Genomic DNA, 20907 nt, shown 5'->3' on the forward strand with positions numbered 1-20907 from the left:
CCAGAGTGCTCGCCTCTACAGTTTTCACAATATCTATATGTCGAATATTCTAAATCACGCTGATTGCGCATGTAATATAATCCAGGAGATCATCCCGCTCTGGCTCCGTATGTTTGTTTTCCCCCCAAAAATATTATATGTATAAAACGATTATGATTTATATTGCAAAGCGACTGAGAATTTATTATGTATGCAGCTTGTCAAAAAAGTCTTAAGTGTCTTCAGTTTTTAAATGTTTCTTTTGCTTAATTTTTTTTCGTTATTTAAAGGTCTTATAAGAATTCCGACCAGGCCGACTAGTACTTTATCTGCACTTGGTATAGGAGGTCTGGCTGATACCAGGCCAAATGAAGTCCGCTATCTTCCTCATTTGTCTTTTTTCAGCAATATTTGTGCCCACAAAGTGAGCATCGCATTTAATATTTGAGATTAGAGGCATGCCATTTTATATAGCCACTCACTAAAATTTCGTTCTTGATGTAGACCATTATTGATATTTGCTTATCGTGATTGTTATATATTTTATTCCGTTCTTCCTACCTTCAGTGTCTAAATGCGCGTATATCTACGAGCAGATAAAGGGGAACTGCAATTTTCCGATACACTTGGTTACTCATTAGTTTTCATGCACCTTGCTTGTCTCTAAGTCTTTACAGACTCAAAACATGCTTCTATTATCTTATGTTTTTCAGAAACGTGAGGGCAAGTGTCACTTTTGGCAATGTTGCCTCTCCAGTGTAGGTGAAAAAGTCGTCTGTCCTTGGTGCTCCTCGAGCGTCATTGATAATTTGACCTCTACCGTGCCGTCCATATCTTCGCCACGACGTTTGGATCATTTGGTTGTTTACTGAAGCACTACTATTGACAAAAAAACCTAGTTAAAAGTTTTCGAGGAGCACAAGTGGCCAATGAGCGCTGCTTCAAATCACTTCCCTCAAACCTTTTAAATATCAAAGTTTGCTAAAATTCGCTGATGGCTTTCTTAGCTGTCTTCATTTATGGATTAAAATTTGACATGGTCTTATCTAGTTAATATTTTCATAATCTGCAAATCTGACACAAAGCACACCTTTACGTTGTTAGTATGGCAAGTGAATATTGCCCCAAATATATGTTGCCACATGTACATATCTGTGTGCATGTTTGTCAGTAAAATGATAACAATGTGCCGACCCATTTGAAATCTTTTTTACTTTCTAAGTGTATCGAAATGAGGCATCATAAAATAATCAATATATTATTGCACAGAAACTCCACATCTGCTTATTTGGTATGAATTGAATATTTCAGAGACCAGCTCTAACAAACGGTAAATATCGTTCTGGTAATATGAAAGATAGGAGCACACATTTACAAGAACAACATATGCTATTGCTAATATAACTGCATTTTTTGCCCTTTGGTCCTCGGTTTGGCCATTGAATAAGATAAAAACTGCATCTCTGGGCAGCGCTTATCCGCCTCACCATTATAAAATTTACGAATAGCTCTTATCAGGCAGCAGAGATTTCAGAGAAATAACTGGAGATTACTAAGCACACAACCATCGAAATCAACACATTTGTTCGATGCGAATGCACATGTTGGCAGGTATGAATTTCGAAAATAACCAGCGTGCAATTGGTAGAAAGAGCCTTCTGCTAATAATTGCCTTGCCGCAGTTTACGGCAACGGTGTACAGTGGTGAAACCTCTGCCACTTATTTTAAAGCTGGCTGCAACCGCTTGTAGTCAGGACTCACGCTTGCCACAAGCTTAGTAGGCTGCGGCGGCAGAGCTTCAGTGTTTACTTCCTCCTTACTGACGATGTCGCTTCTTCGTTGTGTCAATGCTAATTTTGCCTGCTTACTGCGAAACGAAGAGGCGTCGTGTGCTGTGCGATGTCAGCGCACGTTAAAGATCCCCAGGTGGTCAAAATTACTCCGTAGCCCTCCACTACGGCTCCTCTTTCTCTCTTTCCACTTTCAATCCCATCTTCCTCCCTTCCCTTACGGCGCGGTTGCGGTGTCCACAGAAAAACAAGTGAGACAGTTACCGCGCCTTTCCCTTCCTATAAATAAATCAGTTTTTTTTTTTTTTTTTGCCTGCTTACTACCCTTATTGGAGGACACGTTTGGGATTTTGATACACATATCGGCCCGCCAAGCAGTTCTTTAGATGCTCTCTGGACCTCGGTGCATCGGAATAGGTTATCAATTTCTTGCAATAAACACTGCGTGCACGTTTTGAATTTTGACTATAAATGCACCACCGCACAAAGAGCACTAGTGAATTCGTTGCTGAATTAGTTTTTTTTTTCGATCGTGTCCGACTCTTCGTGAAAATGTAAAAAATTTCACGCGACGCTGTTCGTTCACCCGCTGCCTTTAGAATATCACACAGCTTCAATTGCAATGCTTTGAGGATGTGACCTAATAATCGAGTTTGCTGCTTACCCGTAAATTCTACTTTACTGTTCAGAAGAGCGTGTTGTCGGGCTAGTTGGTTCTGCATAGTATATAAGAGAAATGCGCAACAACTTAAACAGGACTCAGAAAGAAACACATAAAACAGTTCGTGAACTGTTGTATGTGTTTCTTCCTGTGTCCTGTTTAAGTTGTTGCGCATTTCTCTAATATGCTACTTTATGTATTGCTAGATATGAATTCCGAAAGCAGATATCCTATATCTGCCTGGGACAAACTGCCCGTTCAGACATATGGTGAAGGCGAGCATAATTCATTCAGTTGTATCATACAGAACTGAATAAAAGAGAGGAGAGAGCAAGAGGCAAATTCGTGTGGAAGGTGTGCTGTTGTGCGAAAAGAATCATCGCCAACTGAAGTCCGGGCGGAGGGGTGAAGAGGTAGCTTGCTGTGTGCCAAGCCCGCTGTGACTCTTAGTGCCAATCAAACCGTGTTGGTCCTTCCCTATATTTGTCCTTGTGTTTTGCGCTGAATCAGCCCCCATGCGCAACCAACTAGACTGCACGTCAACACTTTTTAACTTGTTTTAAAATGTGTTCTTTGGTTTGAACCGCGTTTGTAATCAGTGATAAGTTCCCCTTAGAGCAGACACGTTTCGGGGATGCAATGCACGTAACAAATAATCCGCTGCAATGCTCTATTCATCGCCTTATACCTCTCTTTGAGGACACGACAAGACTGTAGGGTTCATAATCTTATTTGCTATTGAAGTTTACCGTATTCTGTATATCATTTCACACAGAAATCTTCTTGACAAGTACTCGCGCAGTCTGACAAGATAAGCTTAGGGAAGTTCGCTGCTTAAAGTACTCGCCACAACATTCCTTCTGCGGATTCACGAGGCATTTATTACGAGCCCTGATATAAAGTGAGTTTAAGTTTACGCTTGTTCATAAACCTTGAGAGGCTGGGCTGGTAGACTTTCTGTAACAAGCGGATGCGCGGTGTGGCGTTGTCTAGTGGTTTGGTAAATTTCACCGGGATTTCACATTGCCGAGCAATGGAATACTTGAACTCTTGAAGCAGGCAACAGACTGCATGCCGATTATGAGAACTGTATGCAGAAGCCTAAGTAACCTAATATCTTGAGAATTTTCTGCAGCGTCAATACCACGTTTTCCTACCTTTATTGTTAATAATTTATTGCAGAGCGCTTCGGGCAGGCTCCACGCAACTGCATCAATATATTTGTATGGTTTTTTTAATGTGAAATTTGCCCCGTTCAGTTCTTTATAGCGTGGTCTTTGCAAGTGTGGTTTACGTTGCGTAACTTCCCAGTTTTACTTTTCCCGTTTTTATTTTCAAATTTAAGGTATTTGTTCGCTGTGCAGTCGTGTGATGTAATCAGGGCTCTAAAGCAACTGAACACTGCACCTTAGTCCCCTAATTTGTTTAGGCGCAGTGAACAGCTCCTTTTTTTGAGTGATCGATTGCGTCAACCTTTCCTTAGAAACGCTTAGAAGCCTTTTACTGAGAATTGTTATAACATTTCATGATCGCGATTTCATCTTTACAAATTCTAGAAAAACATTAGCCCCGACTGCACTGAGGACGGCGCGTCGGGAGAAGTGGTGCATTGAAAAAAATATACATATCACCCTTCACACCTTATCAGACATTTGATTTAATGTAGATTAACATTGCTTTTAGTTTCCTCACAAAAGACTGTTCCGGCACAGGAAAATAAGCCTTGAACGATGTTTTTTGTGAGCTGCTGTCACCGCTTCACCCCAAAAAATCAACACGCTATCGAACCATCTAGTGAGAAACGCTACAAACACATAGGCTATGAGAAAGGACGGTTAATTTGCTAGCCGGTACATTGGAGAGGGTGAAAATTATAGGAAATGAAGGCGACAACTCATCTTTATCTCGAAATGAGGTCACCTCGAATACTGACGAGATGAAGAGAGCATTTAGCTTAAATATGTCACTTCACTGGTTTTAGGATTTCACTGCGAGATTGATATTAATTAATTCTCAGTTTTTGTACGGTATATTTCAGAGGTCATATAAGCCATATGAGGCATTCTTTTTTCTCTTTAAGCATATCCTCGTTAGATATTTGCTCATATTTATGTCTCATTAAGGTCAAATGGATGGTAATAAATGGTACAACTAGCCTCATTTTAAATAAATACTCCGCCTTAGTGCGCTCTGGAGCCTTTTCCTCACGATGCGTCTTTCTCATATGATAGTTTTACCCTGAACTTCCTTTTTTTGTGTGGCTCCTTTTTCGTATGAGTGTGCTTTTCTCGCTAGCTGGCGTGCTGTTCTGATCCATGGTATTATGCGTTTGAAGTCGTTTTCTGACGCAAGACAGGCCTGCCCAAGCATCCCCTAGGGACAGGGTTACTTAGTCTGCGGTCCATACGGAAGGTCTTTTAGCATCGATGCTCATATATTGGCCTGGCTACCAAAAATAAATACCATTGCAATATGTAGCGGACCAATACCTTTCCTCGAGAGAAAAGAACGAAACATGTCACACAGTGATCACGTTATGTGTGACGCTGGTGGTAACACAGGACGTTCCACGTCATCCGCTATAGTTGAGGGTGGCGCTGGTGAACACTCTCAAGGTTCGTATACAGACAACATTAATTAAGTAGTAGGTCGGACAGTGGCCGATGTAGCTAAGTTTGGAAGAGCACCGGACGCGATATTCGGAGGTCGTGGGTTCGGTTCCCACCAACGGCTTGTTGTTTTTCCTTCTACTTTGTGTTTAATTATCTTTCCCATAAACAGATTACATTACTAATTTATGTGATTATCGAAGTAAAGATTTAAAAAAGACATAAAGTACAATCCTCAATGCTTGCCTTGGCCTCGCCGACTGTTGGCTTTTTTCCTTCAGTGCTGTTTATTGGTTATTTTAAATCACCGACGAAGGCATGCCGCAGCAGAGGGCTTGATATGCAGGGCAATAAAACAAAGTGTGAAACGTAATCTTCTGAAATTTGTTCTTCCATTGCAAAGATTAGGCTGATGAGACCGTTTACAAACTTCCAGGAGCGTTTGATGTATACATTCTTTCTGTTGTTTTACTACAAAGAAGCACGACTCAACGATTTTTCTACCACTTGGTTATTTAATGGTGATTTATAGATGAACTAAGTTTGTTTTGATTATTCTTCCGCACAGTTAGTGCTATTTCGTTACCTTTTATCATAAATTTGCGCGAACAATTCCAAACTAGCGAATGTCAATATCAGTGCATCAATTTGAAAATAACTTGAAAATAACTTTATTTCGGTCAATTCGGTATCCCGCTTTCCTGCAGCCAGGTATAATTTTGAAGAGCTTGCCATTGTCATAAGTAAATTTTAACCTCTAGAAAGGATGACGCATTCTTATTTATGCGACATTCACCAGGGGCCGAATATGTAAGAAACATCTATCCACATTTCAGCTCTCAACCTCCTCGTTTTCCAAACGTCTTTCGTCCGCGTCCTGTCTGCCCTCCTCATGTAAGTACAATTAAGATCTGCAGCATTGTTTAAAATGTACCTGTCTGTATTTTGGAGTATACTGCGCTATAAGGTGGTTAGGTAATGAGTAATATTATTTTCATATGATACTACTACAAAATATTTCCCTCGCATTTGTCTGCCTTGGTCTATAGTATACTTTTTGAACTTGTAACCATGATTAGCTGCCGTTTGATAGCTGGAACTAAACGCTTTCGCGCATGAAACGAATTGAATTTAACGTCCATGCCATGCAATAGGAGGGGTAATATGGAGACATTATTGAGCGGGAGCCGGACAAGCTTGCTGTTTTTGTAAATGCTACAATGTGCAGCTGCTACGCGTGCTATGTTGACAGTGCACCAAGCATTGTATTTTGTGCCGTTTTTTCGTGTGTTTATTCTGACAAGAGCGTTCACATCTTGACTACAAGTGTTTACAGACATAACAGTGTAAGCATAAGGGCCGCTCTTCGTTTATCACGGCCGAAGCTCTCGACAAGTGCCTTATTCAGTAATGCCTGGCTACCGATTTCCACAGCTGGTTATCTTTAAAAGAGAAGGCTTGCTTGAAGTATCTCTCCCACATGTTCGAACTCAATTGGCAAAATAGTTTAGCGACTGCTTAAACGCACTGACGTGACATTGGAGTATCCCCGCTGTGATATTTGCATAAAAAACGGTTTTTCGCTTAACAAAATGTATTATAGGGATCACATCAAACTGAATTAAGGTGGGCTCTGAAGCATCACCATAAGAGGAGATGCGCACAACACCGCTGTTTCATCGCGCGAATTTATTTCTTTAATTTTTCGTGTTTTAATAATTTATGTACTACAATTACTATTACACTAACAACAGCACATATCCCAAGCACTCATCTGTAAGTTACACGTGTCACTACGCGCTAGCCAGGTATTCCTCTCAAACGCTTAGTATCAGCGGCCCTTCGTGGCCTGAGCGTTGCGTACCTATCTAGCATGCAGATTACCTCGGGAACGCAAATAGTGACACATGTATTTAAATTAATACTCCTAATATCCTAAGTATCTAAACTAAAACTACTTGCCCAGAGAGGGCTTTATTTTTACCCTCCACTAATTAGAGTAATTTATTCCATGTCCTTTCACTTCATTCAAAGTAACGAATGTTGGCTGGCATAATGGTTGCCAGCGTTGGTCTGCTGGCTCGGAAGTACACAGGAGAGACTCCCACGTCTCTGGGGTGTTTGTGTTGTCTGTGTTGTAATGTGTACAAGTCCACACCATATGTATACGTGTTGCGGAGGTGAGCAGTGTTTACACATGGGGCTATCTGATCCGGAAAAATCCTGCTGTATAAGAGGTGGTGTGGGAAGCTGCCAGTTTGTAATTTGTCCCATTGGACGGCCTCGCGTCTTGTTAGATCGCGGTGTGCGGGAGGATATGTGCACCTTTGGAGTCGGTAGTGCTGGAGTTTGTCCGTGTAAGTGGTGAGTAGAGAAGCGCGTGAGATATTAGTGTCAGCGGGAGCAGGGTGGCTGATCATACTCTCGGCTCGGCAGCTGAGATCTCGAGCGAGAGTGTGAACCTGGGCGTTTCTGCTGAGCGACTCGTGCGCTGGAGCCCAAAGAAGTAAGCGAGATGTGGAAGAGGATGCTGTAGAACGTAGAATGCGTAACGCCTGGCAAGAGATACGACCAGCATCGTAATTGCGAATAGCCTGTTGAGAGTCACTGGTGACGACTTTGGTATTAGGGTCGGCTAGCGCTAGCGCAATGGCAACTTCCTCAGCTGCGGTGAGTGTTTCTGCATTGCGAATGCTGCAGGCTGCGTACCAGCTACTGTGAGGGGCGAGAGCTACCGCCACCGTCACTGGCCTCGATGGATGGTAAGAGGCGTCCGTATACGTGACGTCCGGACGTCCGCTGAAGCGTTTCTCGAATTGACGAGCCCGGTCGGCCCGTCTCTCGGCTTGGTGTTCTGGGTGCATCCGTTTGGGAATGGGAGGAATGCGGAGATTTAGGCGATACTCCGGTGTAAGTTCAGCATAACTTGGAGCCGATCTCGGCGGGGAGATCCCACCTTGCTGCAGTACCGCTCGGCCAGCGTGTGTAAGTGAGAGCCGCTCATACTGGGCGGTGAGGGTTGCTTCGATCAGTTCGCTCACGGTATTGGAGATTCCGACAGCCATGAGCTTATGGATAGCTGTGGACATGGGAAGACCTAGGGCCGTCTTGTATGCTTTTCGAAGTGACGCCCATAGCCGTTTGCTTTCGGCACGAGTGAGACATAAGTAGGGTCCAGAGTAGGTGACGCGGGAGCAGATGACAGCTTGAACGAGGCGCAGGAGGTTGGACTCTCGCCTGCCATGATGCTTGTTGGAGATTCGCTTAAGGAGGCGTCCGATCTGTACAACTGACAGGTCGATGCGTTGGATCCTGATGTTGTTGCTGCCCTTGGCCTGTACATGCAAGTCCAAGATCCTAATGTTGTCTGTTCGAGGAATCAGGTTTCCTTGCACCTGGAGGTTGATGTCAGGATGTATATTTGAAGGGCGTCGTCCCGGGGAAGGGATGATGATATACTCGGACTTTGTCGCCTAGCAAGTGAGGCCAACTGTACTTAGATAATCTTCAATCCATTCGATCGCGGTCTGTAAAGTCTCTTCAATCTGGCCGTCACTGCCGCGCGTAATCCAAAGTGTGAGGTCGTGAGCATATATGCTGTGATGCAGGTGGGGGATGCCGGCCAGTAGCTTCGGCAGGCCTATCAGTGCGACGTTAAAAAGCATCGGCGAAAGTACGGCGCCTTGCGGCGTTCCACGGTTTCCCGGAGATATGATGGAAGGATCTTCAGTGCCGGCTTTAAGTTGCACTGTGCGGTCGGTGAGAAAGTTTCGGATGTACGCATACGTGCGATGTCCTACACCGAGAGCTTGATGTTGTGGAAGAATCGCTTCATGGAGGACGTTGTCGAATGCCTTGGCAACATCGAGGCCGACGATGACTTTCGCAAAATGGTCGCGAAGGTGGAGAACCCTTCAGCTTCACATGGTACGAGAACTGTTGGCTTCCAAAAGGCGACAAGAGTGGATGGTCATGAGCGTGTACCTCTGTTCAATAGCTGTGTCGAGGAAACTGGAGTCTATTCCGGAATATTTTCCAGTAAGCTGGGGAGATCAGCTTTCCGTGTCACTAGTCATTATCAAGGCGATAATGACTATGTGCGAAGTGCTTATGGCGACTTTTCTAATGGCACAAATCATTTGAAGGCGGCAGTGACGGCAGCCTGCCCAGGAACAGTGCGGGTGCCCGTCGATGGAAACCGATAACGACTGTTAGCGTGTGTTGCTCAAACGTATTCCGCCTATTAGTCTCGTCATCACAGTAGAATCTTTAACCTTTGTGCCATGATAAAAAAAACAGACGCCGATTTGCTAAAGCATGACTCCGTGAGGCACGTGGAAGAATTCTTGCATGAAAGAGTTTACTAGTACTAGGCAATATCCTTCCGATAACAGGTGTTCTTTGTACAGTAAAACACATTGAAATGCCTATAGACAATGATTTGCGTTCAAGAACGTAGCCGTTCTGTAAACCTAAAAGAAATAATAGTTTGTCTCAAGAAAAGCTGTCATCTTTTATTGGAACGCACAGCTTTACTAATTTTTGACGTGTCGAAATGCAGGTACTGATAAAATAGTAATTTTTTATGAGGCTTACAATATAATTTTTAAGATTTATTCTATTGCAAATATTTTCATTTTTGCAGTGCCTTTTCGGAAGCGTCCCAGGACAAACGTGCTCCCCAGGTTGCATATGTCAAGGTGTACCAAACCGGCCTCACGGACCGCTTGATTGCAGGCAATCACGCCGGAAGGCATAGCTCTGTGGACTTCGGCATTTCCACGATGTTTACAGAGGTAATAAAGTAAATGATGCTAGAACAATAAGCGTTATTCATTCCTTAATGAAGCGCATTATCCAATGAACATTGATATAAAAAAGGATAAGTTGCGGCTTCTAAGCGCAGTTACCCGGTTTTAGGGTGGTTAAGCATAAAACCATTTATCGTATTCAGTGACAATAACCTGGGTGCGGTTAAAAGGATTTGCATCCGCCTTCCACGTCGTGATGAAGAGTTAGGTCAAACGACGACTGGATGACTTCATTGGTTGCCAATTCCGGCCTCAGAACAGTAATTCATCTCCCAAGTAGTCACCTATATAACTAACTCGTTCACTAATCAAGTACTCAATTAGCTCAAAACCCAACTTCGACCAAAGAAGTGCGCAAGATCCCGCAGCAAAGTAAATTTTTTTTCCAATGGAAGGCCTCCCTCTCTAACTCCGAAACGGCAGGCAGCAGCCAGCTGAAAAAAATTGGGTCCATCTCATTTCTCCTCGATTATTATGTGCTTCTCTCGGCAGTTAGAGACTATAGTAGCTGAGGCACGGAAAAGAACGCTATTGGGCTTATGTTTTGTGCGGAGCTTCAGACTGCAATATGCTACCCGAAATATATACCAAATTCAATCTAAATTGACAATTACTTGAGGCCAAATGCTTGGCTGATTCACTCCGCAGTGTAGGAAACCCAAATATCGGCATAATAAAAATATGACAAACTTATCAGGGGAAGATCTATCTGATATCTAACTCCGCGAAATCTAGCTTGCCGCAAAAGTTTCAATTCTCGATTGATGGGAAAGAGTAGGCATCTTGAATAGAGAATGATATAAGAAGGATGTGCGAGAATATGCTCGACATTGCAGGTTAAGTTGCCTGGTCTCAAATGATAAATATTATAAACCCATGTTTCTTTTCTGGATAAACATCTTGCTTGTTTTGAAATAAAAGCGTTTCTGACAGGAACTTTGCTCTGACATTTATTAAACGGAACCCTTTCATGTTGGAGAGGATAGCTAGCAATAAACCAAGTCAGTTAGGTGTTTAGTCTCCTTTTTTTTCTACTTGATGCGAAGTAAATCTGCATAAAAGGAAATTCCATGCCGCATATAATCGTCGACAAAAAATGGGAACATTCGAAATAGCACTTTTCATTAAATTAATCGCAGGAAGTAGATGTATATCATCCCCAATCCCGGCAAAAAAAATGCAAAGCGAAAATTATACATGTCAAAGTCATCAAAAAGATATTGCTGTCATCTACTAACCTTAATCCATGTTATATAAATAAACGCATCAGGGGTAGTAAGCTGCTTTGGTCACTAATTTTCGATTCCTTGGTTTTGACTACTGAATCCATTTCAAACCACACAGCGTTGAGACAGTGCTCCCGCTTCATGGCAAGATAGATTCTCATTACTGTCCACTAAGCGACGAAATATTTAAGTCTTTCAACTTCCTTTACCTATTCTACGACGCATAAGCTTTCAAGCAATAAAAATTTTAGTTTCTTGACGGGGTCAAGTGTTCAATGGAGTATGCTCTATAGCATTACCTTTTTTACTTATGCGTTTTTGTTAAGACCGTTAATTTACACGGCCAGCTATGCGGTTCAATATTCAACCTCCGCAAACTTTCGCACAAATTCGACTGTCTTTTTTGTAGTTTATGATGTAAACAGAAGTTGCCAGGCTCTTGAGATAACTCTGTGCAGAAACACAATGCAGCTTTGACACTAAATGTACTCGGAGGAGGCCCAGTTTATTTAACCACGCTTATGTTAACCACCGTACCTTTGCAGGTACGATCTTTTGCAGCGCCAGCATTCGTTGAAATTTTCAATATGCTTTGTGAGCTGATGCCAGCCCACGTTTTTGTGCACTAGTTTTGACCGACAAAGGTTTGTTCACGAACCTGTATCAAGGCAAGAAGCTTTATTCGACAAATATTCATCTTTTGAAAAGGTGACTCCAAGTGTCTTCACATATGTGGGTGAAACTAGAGCCCATCATTTGCATGATAACAAAAAGCTGCTTAGCTCGTCCTTCGCTATATAACATAATTTGTGTGAATTCAACATTCCCCTCGCCAGAAGGACGCAGCAAACACCCTCTCTCAATCTCTCTTTCTTTTACTAGGAGCCCTCATATTTCCCCTGCTGAACTCCTTCCCCCGGATCTGTGGCGGAGAGGGCGAGGGAGAGAGCACTGGCATAGCAAGCGGGTGGTCTCTCTTTCCCCCTCCCCTCTCACCTCGGCGAACAGCATCTGCATCCAGTGAGACGACACCGCAACGCGTGAGCTCGCGGATGCTGCTGCGATACCGAGGAAGAAAGGTGAGCACTCCCAATAAACAGCTTGGCGTGCTTGCAGTGCCTAGTTGTATTGTTCTTGTCTGCCACGGATGTGGTCAAAGCTAGCGGTGTGGCTTCGGTTCCCAGAGCGGAGCCGTGGCTCCATGAGAACCCCACAAATTCTAGGCAAATGTCTGAGTATATTAGTAACTGGAATTTGTTAGCTAATATAGCCCAATATACCTTGTATATTTGTGGGTTTATGATGATAGCTGCGGGAAATCGCCCTTAAATGTTTGGTGAGTAGGGGGAGAAAGGTAGATGCAAGCACGTTCACGGAGAAAGATTCGCTGTGTGGAATTTCGTCCTTTGTGAGTGCTAAGAAAATCCTCCCTTCGTGAATTATAACTGACATAGGTCCCAATGACGAAGCACAATGTCCTTAATGAGGAAGGTTGTAATCTAAGCAGTATATCTATGAAGAACAGCTTTTATCTCACAGTATCTTCTGAAATAATCGATGGCGACCACAATGTATCTGTTATACAGCCAGGAATTCGAACACGTGCCACGTAAATCAATGTTGACATGGTGGAAAGAGTCTGGTGGCGGAACAACAGTCTGCAGTAATTCTGCGTGCTTATTCGGCGGCGTTTTAGATGCGGGTGCTCACGGAATGTCCGTACGTAGTGATCTGCGACTTCATCAAACTTAGGAGGGGATAGCATTTGTCTTATTTGTGCCAAACGGGAAAAAGGAACATCATAGCACACTTGCAGGACTTTGTCATGGAAGGCCACGGGCACGATGAGAAGACAAAAGACAGACGGCTACTGTTGGCCCAGGTTACGTTTGTGCATTAAGCCTTAAGTAAAATGAGTGATGACAGCCTTCGCAGTTTTACTTTTCCTTTTTTTTATTTTCCCATTTAGGGTATTTGTTCGCTGCTCTGTCATATGATGTTCTCAGGGCTCTAAAGCAACAAAACACTGGACCTTAGTCATCTAATTTGCTTAGGCGCAGTGAAAAGATTCTTTTCTTGAGTGGTCGATGCCGTCAAGCTTCCCTTAGAAACGCTTAGAAGCCTTTTACTGAGACCTATTATAACATTTCATGATCGGGATTGATCTTTACTAATTCGAGAAAAACATTATCACCGACAGCAATGAGGGCTGCGCGTCGACAGAAGTGATGCATGGAAAAAATATATATCTCACCTTTCACACCTTATTAGGCATTTGGTTTAATGTAGATCAGCATTAATTTTAGTATCCTCACCAAAAATTCTACTGGCACAGGAAATAAACCTCATGAACGATGGTTTTTGGGAGCTGCGGTCACCGCTTAATTCAAAAATTCAAAACGCTATCGAACCATGAAGTCACAAAAGCTACAAGCACATAGGCGACGAGGAAGGACGGTTGCTTTGCTCACTGGTACATTGGTGAGCTTGAAATTATTGGAAATAAAGGCAACCACTCACCAAAAAATATAGGCCACATAGCACTTAATAGATAACACTTTCTCGAAATATGGTCACTTCGAACACTGTCGAGATGAAGGGAGCATTTCGCCTTAATATGTCACTTCACTGGTTTTAGGGTTTCACTGCGAGATTGATATTAATTCTTGTTTCTTTGTATATTTCAGAGGCCATATAAGCTCTACGAGGCATTCTTTTTTCTCTTTAAGCATATCTTCATTAGACACTTGGTCATATTTATGTCCCATTACCGTCAACTGTATGGTAATAAGTAGTGCAGCTAGCCTCATTTTACAATAAGTACTCCACCTTGTTGCATTCTGGAGCCTTTTCTTCATATTGCGTCTTTCTCATGCTATGGCTTTACCCTTAACCCCTTTTTTGTGTGGGTATTTTACTAGTGTGCTTTTCTCGCTGGCTGGTGTGTTGTTCTGATCCATGGTATTATGCGTTTGAAGTCGTTTTCTGTCGCAAGACAGGCCCGATCAAGCATCACCTAGGGAGAGGGTTACTAAGCCTGCGGTCTTGAGGAAGGTCTTTCTACACCGATGCTCATATGACCTGGCTACCAAAAATAGATATCGTTGCAATATGTACCGGTCCAATAGCTTTCATCGAGAGAAAAGAAAGAAAGATGTCACACAGTACTGTTTATTGGTTATTTTAAATCACCGACGAAGGCCTGTGGCAGCCAGGGGCTTTATATACAGGGTAATAAAACAAAGTTTGAAACTTTATCTTCTCAAATTTGTTCTTCCATTGCCCAAATTAGGCTTATGAGTACTTTTACAAACTTCCAGGAGCGTTTGATGCCTACATTCTTTTTCTTGTTTTACTACAAAGAAGCACGACTCAGCGATTTTTTACCACTCAGTTATTTTTTGATAATTTATAGATGAACTATGTTCATTTTGATTATTCTTCCACACAGTTAGTGCTATTTTGTTCCCTTTCATCATAAATTTACGTGAACAATTTCAAACTAGCGAATACCAATATCAGTGCATCAGTTTGAAAAAAAAACTATATTACGGTCTATTCTGTATCCAGCTTCCCTGCAGCCAGGTATAATATTGAAGAGCTTGCCTTTGTCATAAGTAAAATTTAACCGGTAGAAATGATGACGCATTCTTATTTACGCGACATTCATCAGCAGCCTAATATGAGAAGAAAATCTATATACATTTCAGCTCTCAACCGCCCGGTTTTCAAAACGTCTTTCGTCCACGTTGTGTCTCTCCTCCTCGTGTAACTACAATTATGGATCTGCAGCATTGTTTAAAATGTACCTGTTTGTATTTGGAGTGTACTGCAGTGTGAGGTGGATAGCTGATGATTAACATTATTTTAATGTGATACTACTACAAAAAAATTCTCTCGCACCTGTCTGCCTTGGTCTATAGTATACTTGTTGAACGTCTAAAAATAACTAGCTGCCGTTTGATGATTGGAACTAAATGCTTTCGCGCATGAAACTAGGCTGTACCAGCTAGACACACCAATTGAATTTAATGTCCATACGAAAGGTAATATAGAGACATTATTAATCAGGCGCCGGCGAAGGTTGCTGATTTTGTAAATGCTACAATGTGCAGCTGCTACCCGTGCTATGTTTGCCGTGCACCAAGCATCGTATTTCGTGCAGTTTTCTGGAGCGTTTATTCTGACAAGAGCATTCACATCTTGATTACCAGTGTTTCAAGACATAACAGTGTAACCATAAGGGCCGCTCTTCGTGTATCGCGGCCCACGCTCACGACACGCGCCTTATTCAGTAGTGCCTGCTACCAATTTCCATCTTTTTTCAATTTTGCCCTCCCGAATTCCCCTACCCACACAGAGTAGCATGCCAGCGAAATCTAAACTCCGGCGAAATTCTCTGTTTTCCCATTAAAGAGTCTCTCTCTCTCACAGCTGGTTATCTTTAAGAGAGAAGGCTTGTTTGAAGTATCTCTCCCACTTGTTGTAACTCAATTGGCAAAGTAGTTGTGCGACTGCTTAAACGCACTGATGTGACATGAAAGTTGCCCTGCTGTGATATCTGCAAAAAACCCGTTTTTCGCTTAACAAAATTAGGGGTGTGCGAATATTCGAAATTTTCGAATATCGAATCGAATATCATAATATTCGATTCGTTAAACGAATCAAATAGTGGAAATTGAAAATTATTCGAAACTGTTCGAATATCTCCGCAAAGTTTAGAATAATTTTCGAATACTTTTCGAATAACTGGCACGAATTAACGTCTCGGTTACCTCTGACCATTCTCGCGAAGACAGCGTCAGCTCCGAGCAGGCACGGCTCGCTGCCGCAATAAACCTACGCGAGAAGCAGAGATCACCGTTTTAGGGAGCCTACATGCTTCAGCGTGGCCGCGACACGGTCCATTCGCACGGAAACATTCTTAAAGATTGGACATATCACGAATCGCGGAGGCAACTTCTCGTAGTCGTGTCATAGTTCACACGTCTCTAATCTGCCGAGAAGTAACGCTACATGTTTATTTCCTGAAAATTTCATGCACTTTAATCATCAATAGTTGAGGTTAAGTTTATGATGCGAGTGGCGCATGACATGAGAGTTGCATGAATGTTGTCAGCTGAGTCAGCTCATGCTCATACATCTCTCCGCTATATATCTCAGGTCGCCTCATAATTGTTGCAACAAGTTTCAGTCCTAGTCATTAAAGGCTCAAATAAAAACTGCAGATTAATCTAGATATGTATCTGCATTTTCTGTGTAATTTCCCCGCAGTGTTAGAGCCTTAATCTAGTCAAGCATTTTTTAAATTTTTGATGACTAGTCTGAGTAAGTCTTCTCTTAGTTGATGTGATGCTGTTTGACTGATGCCATGTTGACAGTACTCAATTTCTAGTTTTGCATTCTAGTAGTGCCAGGCTGTACTTCTAGCCAAGTTGCATCTAGTAATTTTATTAACTCCTCAACTCCCCTTGACTTTACTGAGTGCTATTTTCTTATGCTTAGGGCTCTGTGCGATCTTTTTGCTTTTAAATATTTAGACTTTATCTCGCCTGTAGTCAAAGTTCACGCAGCTGTACATTGTTGTGAACTATATATCAAACAGCATTTTGAATAAAGTTAAATTTCAGACACTTTTTAATCTTTTGTAATCAACGTACAAATGATATGAACATAACTTGCAGAGTATTCGATTCGTATTCGATTTGCTGCTTTCACTATTCGATTCGTATTCGATTAGCTGCTTTCACTATTCGATTCGTATTCGATTCGCTTTTTAGCTACATTATTCGTATTCGATTTGATAGCAAGAGTGCACTATTCGTATTCGATTCGGTTTGGAAAAAGTACTATTCGCACACCCCTAAACAAAATGTATTATAGGGACCACATCAAACAGAATTGTGGGGGGCTCTGAAACATCACCACAAGAGGAGAAACGCACACAACACCGTTTCATTGCGCGAATTCATTTCTTTAATTTTTCGTTTTTAATTATTTACGTATTACCATTACTATTACTATAAAAACAGCACATATCCCAAGTAATTACCTTTAAGTCATACGCGCCACTACGCCCTAACCAGGTATTCCTCTCAAAAGCTTGGTATCAGCGACTGTTCGTGGCCTGAGCGTTGCATGCCCATCTAGCATGCAGATTACCTCGGGAACGCAAATGCTGACACATGTATTTAAATGAATACTCCTAATATCTTAAATATCTAAACTAAAAGTACTTCTCAGAGAGGGCTTCATTTGTACCCTCTATTAATTCGTTACAGTAATTTATTCCATGTCCTGCATTCAAAGTAACGAATGTAGGCGGGCATATGGACCTGCATCATTAGTTGCATCGGACGTCCAAAGCAATATCTGAATTAAAACTCTTCTTTGCGGATCGCATCTTCAAAATCTAAATTTGTTTCTGCATGCAATACATTTTTTGTCACGCTCATCATAGAGTTCAAGTAATACTCTTGTTTGGGCGAGTTGGTTCATCTTTGAAAGGTTATGTATACTTGCGCAAAAAAACGGGACACAGAAAGGCACATCGTACATGTCGTTTATGTGCCTTTCTGTGTCCCGTTTTTTGCGCAAGTATACATAACCTTTCAATCATCATAGAGGTACTTCATACACTCGGCCAGGGTGCACAAACCTACGCCAACCTAAAATCCTCAGACTAATGACCAAACAAATGGTTTTCATTGTATACCTTTGTGATATATTGTTCACTTAGATTAAAATGTACTATGAAACCTGTGACACGTTTCTCCGGTTTGTATTGTGTTTGTCATATACAGGGTCTATTCTGAAAGTAATGCGAGTAGCCGTTTTGTTCCCCGCGTATGAAAGCAATTGCGGAACAGGTCTCGGATGATGGTGGGGGACCCTTCCGCTTCACATTGTACGAGATCTGTTGGCTTGTAAAAGGCGACAATAGTGGACTGCCTTGAGCGCGTACATCTGTGAAATAGCTGCGTCGAGGAAACTGGAGTCTATGCCGGAATAGCGATATTAGGTTATGTTTCCAGTAAACTGGGAAGATCAGCTTTCAGTGTCACTAGTCATGATCAAGGCAATGGTGCGATGTGCTGATGGTGACTGTTCTAGTGGCAGAAAGCATTTGAAGGCAGGGGTGAAGACAGCCAGCCTAGGAACAATACGGGTGCCCGTCGATTGAAACCGATAACGACTGTGTGCGTGTGTTGCTGAAAAGTATTCTGCCTATTTGTCTCGTCATCACAGTAGAATCTCTAACCTTTGTGCCATGATAAGAAAAGATACGCAGATTTGCTAAAGCATGACTGCGTGGGGCACGTGGAAGAATTTTTGCATGACAGTGTTTACTCGTACTAGGATATATGCTTCCGATAACAGGTGTTCTTTGTACACTAAAACACATTGAAATTCCTATAGACAATCATTTGCGTTCAAGAACGTAGCCGTTCTGTAAACCTAAAAGAAATAATAGTTTGTCCCAAGAAAAACTGTCATCGTTTGTTGCAACGCACAGTTTTACGAATTTTTGACGTGTCGAAATGTAGGTATTCATAAAATAGCAATTTCTTGTGAGGCTTACAATATAATTTTTAAGATTTGTTCAAGTGTAACTATTTTCATTTTTCCAGTGCCTTTTCGGAAGTGTCCCAGGACTAACGTGCTCCCCAGGTTGCATATGTCAAGGTGTACCAAACCGGCCTCACGGACCGCTTGATTGTCGGCAATCACGCCAGAAGGCATACCTCTGTGGACGTTGCATTTCCACTATGTTTTTGGAGGTTATAAAGTAAATGTTGCTAGAACAATAAGCGTTATTCAGTCCTTAATGAAGCGCATTATCAAATGAACATAGATATAAAGAAGGATAAATTGCGGCTTCTAAAAGCAGTTACCCTGTTTTAGGGTGGTTAAGCGTAAAAGCCATTGAGCGTATTCAATGACTATAACTTTGGTCGTTTTCGCATCGGACGCACTCATCCGGCACATGTAGATGCAGATGCCTCCCGGCCACTTGGACCTCTACTTCGAGACAACCAAGTTTCTTGTGCAGATTTGTGACTGAATGTGCTGTATGGGGGCTTTGGTTTTGTACTGCAATCCGCAGAGCTATGTCCAATCTTCTCGCAGATGAAGCATCGAATCTGAGACTTGGAGTTCGGTGCTGCGTCTTTAAGTTTCGCTGAATTGTACTCAGTTCTGCCAATACAAACCATCAGCATATTTCTGTCGCTGAGCCCCAAAGAGGGGTCGATGACCTCCGTAATCTTGTCGATAGTTTGACAGTCACGCTTTCGGAAGAAGAGATCTAAACGATTCTAGCAGCTGTTTATAAACTGCTCATCCGCTATCATATCCTGAATATTTTTAAAGACGTTACCTTGTTTTCGCACCTCTACCAAATGTCAAAAAAGCTAAACAGCCTTTTGGCGTACTCGGAGGTTGTCTCGCAGTTTTGCGGCTGTTTCCTCAAAACTTCCAAGGCTTCAGGCGTGAAACGAATTGTCCACTGTAAGCCTTAAGTTTCGCTATTTATTAGTTCACTGAGTCCTCTGGAGGGAGTCGTCAAAAAAACTTCTCTGCCGAAACTTAAGCTCAAGACCATGGCCAATTTCTCATTAGGCCATCCTTGGCCAGTGGCCAGATCTTAAAAACTCATTAAGCATTCGTCCGAGTCATCCCCTCCCTCATTAAACTATGGAATTAAACCATGAGGACCATTTGGGAAAGCAGGAGCAGGTACGGTACAGTGCTCAGCAGTTCCAATACTAGGAAGCTTTTCTTCCATCTCCGCGAAACGCACCTGCAACTGCAATATCTCGGCTTCTTGTTTCAAACGCTACTTGGTGGCTTGACGCTGTGCAGCTCTGTTTTTCATTTCCTTACGCAAGTCGCTCTCTACCAACTCGCGCAGCTCGACTTCCTGCAAACCCATTAGCTGTCCTAACGCGAGCGAGTCTGGAGCCCGCATTTTTTCCCACAATTTATAGTCGCTGGCAATTTCTGCTCTGCCGGCCTGGTCCTGCCGTGGACGCCACTACTGTGGGGAGAATTTTTTAAAATACAATTATCACCTTCATCAGTGCCTTCTTTCCGGGTACCAATCAAAATATACGACTAGACCGATGAAGTTAGCAACAAATATTTTTATCTACACACATTGATGAGACGAGAGTCCTACAAACAAGCAGGACAAGGACTAAAAACACATTGTCAAATTCAGACGGTGTATGGAAAGAGCAACCGGTTCAGACGCTCCCGGTTTGGTGGTCAGATTCGACGGGGTATGCAGTGTCGGCGACGTGAGCCTAGCTAAGCTCAGTAGAAGTATAGGCCACTGGACGGGCCTGCTGCAGGGAAGAGTGATCAGATTATTTATTCAACGGGCGATGTGTCAGGCTTCCAGGCGCGCCTGAGTCCAGCGCGGCGCCGAGCGGACGTGCCGGTGATTGGCTACAGTCAGGTAATGAATCGGCCATTTCCAGATGCATTTACCAGTGAGAGAAAAAAGACCAGGAAAGGATAAAGTAGGGAGGCCCCAGGTTTGACCACTCGTGTCGTAGGCCTGCTGAAATACGAACTAAGTGATCTCCGCGGATGCCTGAACCGCTGCTTCCCGTTTTCTGCTCGTGCCTCGCGCTGTTCAAGCCAAGCTGCGTGCTCTCCTCGTATTTCTGCTCTCTTTTTGCCGAACGCCTTTTTCTTTTCTTTTCTTATTTCATTTTTCTCTCTCTGCCATGTTCTTCACAGGATGATGTGTGAGGTCGTACGCTCTACCCTCCACTTCATAAAGTTGTGGGGGGACCGCGAAGTCGTCAGCCCCATTCCGC

At 42.7% G+C, this 20907-nt stretch overlaps 1 long non-coding RNA gene and 1 pseudogene across 5 annotated transcripts in view; one reads left to right on the forward strand and one right to left on the reverse strand.

Annotated features, from left to right (window-relative positions):
- Positions 1-271: 271 nt before the first annotated feature.
- LOC146181556 (uncharacterized) overlaps positions 272-20907 on the forward strand; it is a 55003-nt gene continuing 34367 nt past the window's right edge. The window contains exons 1-5 of one of the 5 annotated variants that reach the window (XR_014700246.1): positions 272-403; positions 5877-5934; positions 9686-9836; positions 11960-12156; positions 18709-18888. This is a non-coding gene — a long non-coding RNA (uncharacterized LOC146181556). Of the gene's footprint in view, positions 404-5876; positions 5935-9685; positions 9879-11959; positions 12157-12893; positions 12995-18708; positions 18889-20907 lie in introns of those variants that run through there. The other 4 variants (XR_014700243.1, XR_014700244.1, XR_014700247.1 and 1 more) reach the window with 4 other exon arrangements.
- Positions 7031-9325, reverse strand: LOC146181557 (uncharacterized; annotated as a pseudogene).

The sequence above is a fragment of the Amblyomma maculatum genome, chromosome 8 (genome assembly GCF_055883805.1).
Source record: "Amblyomma maculatum isolate TAMU_Amacu chromosome 8, ASM5588380v1, whole genome shotgun sequence".
NCBI classification, from domain to species: Eukaryota; Metazoa; Arthropoda; class Arachnida; order Ixodida; family Ixodidae; genus Amblyomma; species Amblyomma maculatum.